This window comes from Zalophus californianus, chromosome 2 (assembly GCF_009762305.2).
Source record: "Zalophus californianus isolate mZalCal1 chromosome 2, mZalCal1.pri.v2, whole genome shotgun sequence".
NCBI lineage: Eukaryota > Metazoa > Chordata > Mammalia > Carnivora > Otariidae > Zalophus > Zalophus californianus.
Window position 1 is genome coordinate 11,855,632 of NC_045596.1, and position 6,249 is coordinate 11,861,880.

The following is a 6,249-nucleotide window of genomic DNA, read 5'->3' on the forward strand; positions in this document are numbered from 1 at the left end:
GAGTTTGCATTTTTGGAACACATGCTTCCCATTCTTGACCAAAGGATAGGGTGTCAGATTGGAATACAGACGCAACTTACTGTTCCCTTTTTCAAGGTGTGGCCCTGTCTCCCATAGAGGTGGCTCACTGTCTCACATATGAGAAAAAGAATTGTTTAGACTTGTACAAAGGCATAGGATAACAGAAGACCTGAGAAGAGGAAGAAGCATAAAAGAAAAAAGGGATAGATTAGACAGAAATAAAAATATGAGGAAAAACAGAGTGGGGGAAGAAATAAAAGAAAGAAAAATACATAGGTAGAAAGAGAAGAAAGCAGTAATTAAAATGTATTAAGTTCTTTTTATATACTAGGCACTATAAATTCTTCACATGAATTATCATGTGTAATCCTTACAACTCTATGTGGAAGGTTTTATTTTTTTTCTCGCTTGACAGAAAAGGGAAATCATGTTTAGACAGTTATTGACTTGTCCAAGGTCGTAGAGCCAGTTAGTGGAAAATCAGGGATATAAATCTATGTCTTACTCATCCCAGAACATGCACTTAACCTTACACCAAAAGACAATTTTGTCATTAGTTTATGTCAACCCACTAAATGACTAATATGTGCTCCTAATCTCTGACCTGGAGCCAAAGGCAACTGTGAAGAATATGGGCTACACCATAAACTACGTATGTCCAAATACAGAATAGTCTCAGTCTTTAGGTTACCTTTTGCAGCTAGTAGTTCAGATAATGCTAAGACCAGATTTTGCTTCATTACAAATATGGACATATAATGTGTATAATGGTTCATAATGTTTCTTTGCAAAACTTCCAAACAGGGGCATGCCGGGGTGGCTCAGTTGGTTAAGCGACTGCCTTCGGCTCAGGTCATGATCCTGGAGTCCTGGGATCGAGTCCCATATCGGGCTCCCTGCTCAGCAGGGAGTTTGCTTCTCCCTCTGACGCTCTTTCCTCTTGTGCTGTCTCTCATTCTCTCTCTCTCAAATAATAAAAAAATAAAAAATCTGTAAAAAAAAAAATTCCAAACAGATAAGAGCCTTTCATTTCTTAAACATACCTGTGTGTCACTTTTCTTGTTCTCAGTAAATATTGCCAAGTCAGTACCAATTCCTTGATTTTGAATCAAAGGCCCTATTATGGGCTAACTTGCATGGAACAGGATGGTGCAGTGTATATGGCCTGAGGGAAAGGTGGCTACTCTTAAAGACAACTTGACTCAGCTGTTTGTGCCATGTAGCGAGGAAAAGCATCACAAGTTTCTGGAACAGAAAGGACCGATAAGCTTCCTGTAAATTGTTGGACTTACATTTATTGTACTGATGAATTCTGGCAGGCAATTGCTTAATCCCTGTGGTGGCGGGGCGGGTACTTAGGGAAGTACTGGTTCTGTTTCCTTCCTCCTTACCACTGACATTTTTAAAAACCTTCATAAACCCAAAACACAGTATCTGGAGTTACATAAGGCAACTCCTGGTAAATTTTTAAATGCTGACAGCTATGCAGGCAGAAAGAAACATGAGTGTCATATACACCTCTGCTTCCCATTAACTAATAGCTTTTTGTTTTTTAATAGCCTGGTTAATACATAAAACATAGACCAAAGCTCTAATTCTACCTCTGCCACTACCTACGTACCCATGGGACCTTGGACAAATCACTTGCCCTTTCTGGGACACCTTTGAGAGTGATAAGAGGTGATAAGTAATTAATACTTATAATCTACAACACATGCAAAAAGGACTCTCCCAGACAACTGCTTACCTATTATGGGAAATCAGTTACCAACCACCCAGATAAGTCTATCAAGAGTCAGTTGACCTTTACCCAATCTTTGTGTAACTAGTTTAACTGTAATTAGTTTAAGTGCGATTCATTTTACTGTGATTAGTTCCATTCACAATTACAGATTTACATGCTTTTAATCTTGTCAGCCCCTAAGCGAGCCAATTCATGAGAAATGATATCCCTCCTTTTGCATACAGCATAGTACTTCTGTGATCTTCCTCTCTGAACACAAGGGTGTATTACACATTGATGATAGCCACCAATTATTGAAAGATTCAATACCGGGCACATTATCTCATGACATTGTGAAGTAGGTTCTGCCAAACCAGTTTTACTGGAACCAAAGCTCAGTGAGGCAGAAGTAGGACTCTAGAATCCAGGTCTGATGTTTTCACCACGCCACAATGCTCTTCCTCTTACACAGCTATCATATTTCATTTTCTGTGAAGTGCAAGTGCCTCCATGCAGCTTTGCTGGGAGTTTCATCCGTGAAAAGGGGTGGAAGGAGTGGGAAACAATATAGTGACAACACAGGAGGCAGAAGCACATGGCTTCAAAGTTCTTACTAAGTGGTTGTGATCAGCTAAATTAATAATAGAAGACCTGAAATAATAACTAGGAGGTAATAAGCTATGGTACTGGCAATAAAAGTGCCCTAAGACTTCACCCAGGGACACCCGGGTAGCTCAGCTGGTTGTGTCTGTCTTCGGCTCCAGTCACAATCCCAGGGTCCTGGGATCAATCACACGTTGGGCTCCTTCCTCAGCGGGGAGCCTGCTTCTCCCTCTGCCTGCAGCTCCCTCTGCTTGTGCTCTCTCTCTTTCTCTCTTTGACAAATAAATAAAATCTTTTATAAAAAATTTCAAAAAAAGACTTCACCCAGGGAGCTCAGATGCCAAGAGCACCTGAACCAACCCCATCCTTGTAGCATTCCTCAAAACATGGTCTTTGGAGAACCTTCATTAGAACTATGTCAGGCTCTGGATGCCTGGGTGGCTCAGTTGGTTGAGCAACTGCCTTCGGCTCAGGTCAGGATCCTGGAATCCCAAGATCGAGTCCCACATGGGGCTCCCAACTCAGCAGGGAGTCTGCTTCTCCCTCTGACCCTCTTCCCTCTCGTGCTTTCTATCTCTCATTCTCTCTCTCTCTCAAATAAATAAATAAAATCTTAAAAAAAAAAAGAACTATATCAGGTCCTTTTAAAGATTTGATTTCTTTTTTTTTTTTTTTAAGATTTTATTCATTTATTTGACACACAGAGATACAGCTAGAGAGGGAACACAAGCAGGGGGAGCAGGAGGAGAAGCAGGCTTCCCGGCCGAGCAGGGAGCCCGACATGGGGCTCGATCCCAGGACCCTGGGATCACGACCCAAGCTGAAGGCAGATGCCCAACGACTGAGCCACCCAGGTGCCCCAAAGATTTGATTGCTAAGACTCACCCTTGGACATTCGATTCAGCACATATGGGGCAAAGTCTCAGGCTCTGTATATGATTCTTATTTAACTAAATTTTGAAAATACTATTCCAGTTACTATGCTTCCATAATTAAAACTGTTTTTCGAACTGATGAGGTGGCTGTAGAATTCATGGAACTCATGGTATCTCTTGCAAAACATGACATGATACATTAAATGTAATATAACTAAATTTGGAAGATAATAGTACAGACTTTGGGAATAAATAGACCTGACCTCTCCTCTCTTGCTTAGTAGTTATGTAACTCTGGGCAAGTTTCTAAACATCTCTGAGCCTTAGTTTCCACTGCTTTAAAATATCAATTATAACATTTTGATGGGGTATTGTGAAGACTGAAGACAATATATGTGTAATGCCTGACACATAATAGCCATAGAATAAATTATAGGTATTCTTATTATTAAGCATCCAACACTGTATAAAATAGGATGCCATTTTTTTTTTTAAAGATTTTATTTATTTATTTGAGAGAGAGAATGAGATAGAGAGAGAGAGACCATGAGAGGGGGGAGGGTCCGAGGGAGAAGCAGACTCCCCGCTGAGCAGGGACCCCGATGCGGGACTCGATCCCGGGACTCCAGGATCATGACCTGAGCCGAAGGCAGTTGCTCAACCAACTGAGCCACCCAGGCGCCCTAGGATGCCATTTCTTAATAGACTCTAGTATAAAGAGATACTTGGGGGGGCACCTGGGTAGCTTGTCAGTTGAGTGCCCAACTCCTGACTTCAGCTCAGGTCATGATCTCAGGATCGTGAGATCGAGTCCCAGGATGGGCTACACACTCAGCGCAGTCTGCTTGGGATTCCTCTCCCCTCCTCCCTCTGCTGCTACCCCCTCACTTCAAAAAAATAAATAAGTAAAATCTTTTTTTTTTAAAGACTTTATTTATTGGACAGAGAGAGAGACAGTACAAGCAGGGGGAATGGCAGAGGGAGAGGGAGAAGCAGACTTCCCCTGAGCAGGGAGCCCGATGTGGGACTCAATCCCAGGACCCTGGGATCATGAGCCGAAGGGGCAGATGCTCAACAAACTGAGCCACGCAGGCACCCCATAAATAAACAAAATCTTTAAAAAAAAAGAGAGAGAGAGAGATTAGGGGCCAAAGGTTTCGAAATGGTTCAAGCCATTGTAATGGTTCAGCATACCAGCTTTGGAATCAGAGTGTCTGGGTTCAAATCTCAGCTGGTCTACTTTCTCACCACCAGTACAGTAAATCAGAACTTCTTTTGCCTTCTGGAAATGAGGCCTTTGTTAATATTGTTAAGCTACAAACCTGTTCATTATTCTGTTAAATAAACTAAAATGGAAATAATACCGGGGGTGGAGGGATGGGTTAGCCTGGTGATGGGTATTAAAGAGGGCACGTTCTGCGTGGAGCACTGGGTGTTATGCACAAACAATGAATCATGGAACACTACATCAAAAACTAATGATGTAATGTATGCTGATTAACATAACAATAAAATTTTTTTTAAAAAAATGGAAATAATACTACCTGACGGGGACTTGTGAGAATTGAGATTATACAGGTATAGAGCATATGACAGTATCTGGCATATGATCAAAGCACTTTTTTTTTAAAGATTTATTTATTATTTATTTTGAGAGAGTGAGAATGAGAGAGAGTACATGAGAGGGGGGAGGGTCAGAGGGAGAAGCAGACTCCCTGCTGAGTAGGGAGCCCGATGCGGGACTCGATCCCGGGACTCCAGGATCCTGACCTGACCTGAAGGCAGTCGCTTAACCAACTGAGCCACCCAGGCGCCCTGATCAAATCACTTTTAAAAGAAAAAACCTGCTCATTTCTATTACTATTCAACAAACAGTATGTGACTACCATGGGTCAGGAACGCTAGATTCAGTATGTCCAGGAATGAACTCACCATTTTCTCTGTCCTCTGAGTTTGCCAATCCTCTGTATTTTCATTTCAGTGACTTTTATTGCTGCTCATCTAGTTACCTACCCTAGCTAGAATAATGATTGCAAACAAACTTAAGTACCAGGCACTCTTCTAAGGAAGAGTGTATTTTTTGTATTAAATTTTTTTTGGTATTAAATTATATCTATTCACACCGAATGACTGTATGAAGTGTAGGTACTATTACCATCCCCAATTTACAGATGAAAGAACTGAAGTGCACAGGATGCATAATCTGCCCAAGGCAATCCTGGAACATCAGAGTCAAGATTCAAATCTAGGCAGTATAGCCCCAGACTCTGTATCTTTTATTTATTTTTTTTAAAGATTTTATTTATTTATTTGACAGAGAGATAGCAAGGGCAGGAACACAAGCAGGGGGAGAGGGAGAAGCAGGCTTCCCCCAACGTGGGACTCGATCCCAGGACCCTGGGATCATGACCTGAGCCACAGGCAGACGCCCAACAACTGAGCCACCCACGCGCCCATAGACTCTGTATCTTTTAGTGCACATAATACTGCCTCTAGGGGTGCCTCACAGGCTCAGTGGCTGGAGCATGTGACTCTTCATCTTGCGGTTGGTTCAAGCCTCACAATGGGTGTAGAAATTACTGATAAAACTTTTTTTAAAAAAGAAATACTGCCTCTAAAGATTTTTGAGTTACTTTAAAAGCTCTCACTCTCCATCACTTCAATATCTAATAAGATACATAGTCCTCTTAAACATCTCTGATCCATCCCCTCTTCTCTATTCACACTAATACACACCTAATTTAGGCCCAATTGACCTTCTGATTGAACAATCAGTCTCCTTGATTTTAGCTTCTTCTCATTCAATCCTTCCACCAAACCAACCAGTCAGAAGTGTTTCTAAAACATAGATATGCTAAATGACTCTCCCTTAGTTAAAAAGTGTAATGGCACCCCAATTTCTACAGAATAGGACCCAAATACTCCTTTGTGCTGTTCAATAAGGCATCCAGTGCAGTATCTCATTTAAATGGTGAATACATTGCATTTCATTTTCATTGATATGAATGTGTCTGTTTCCTCACTAAA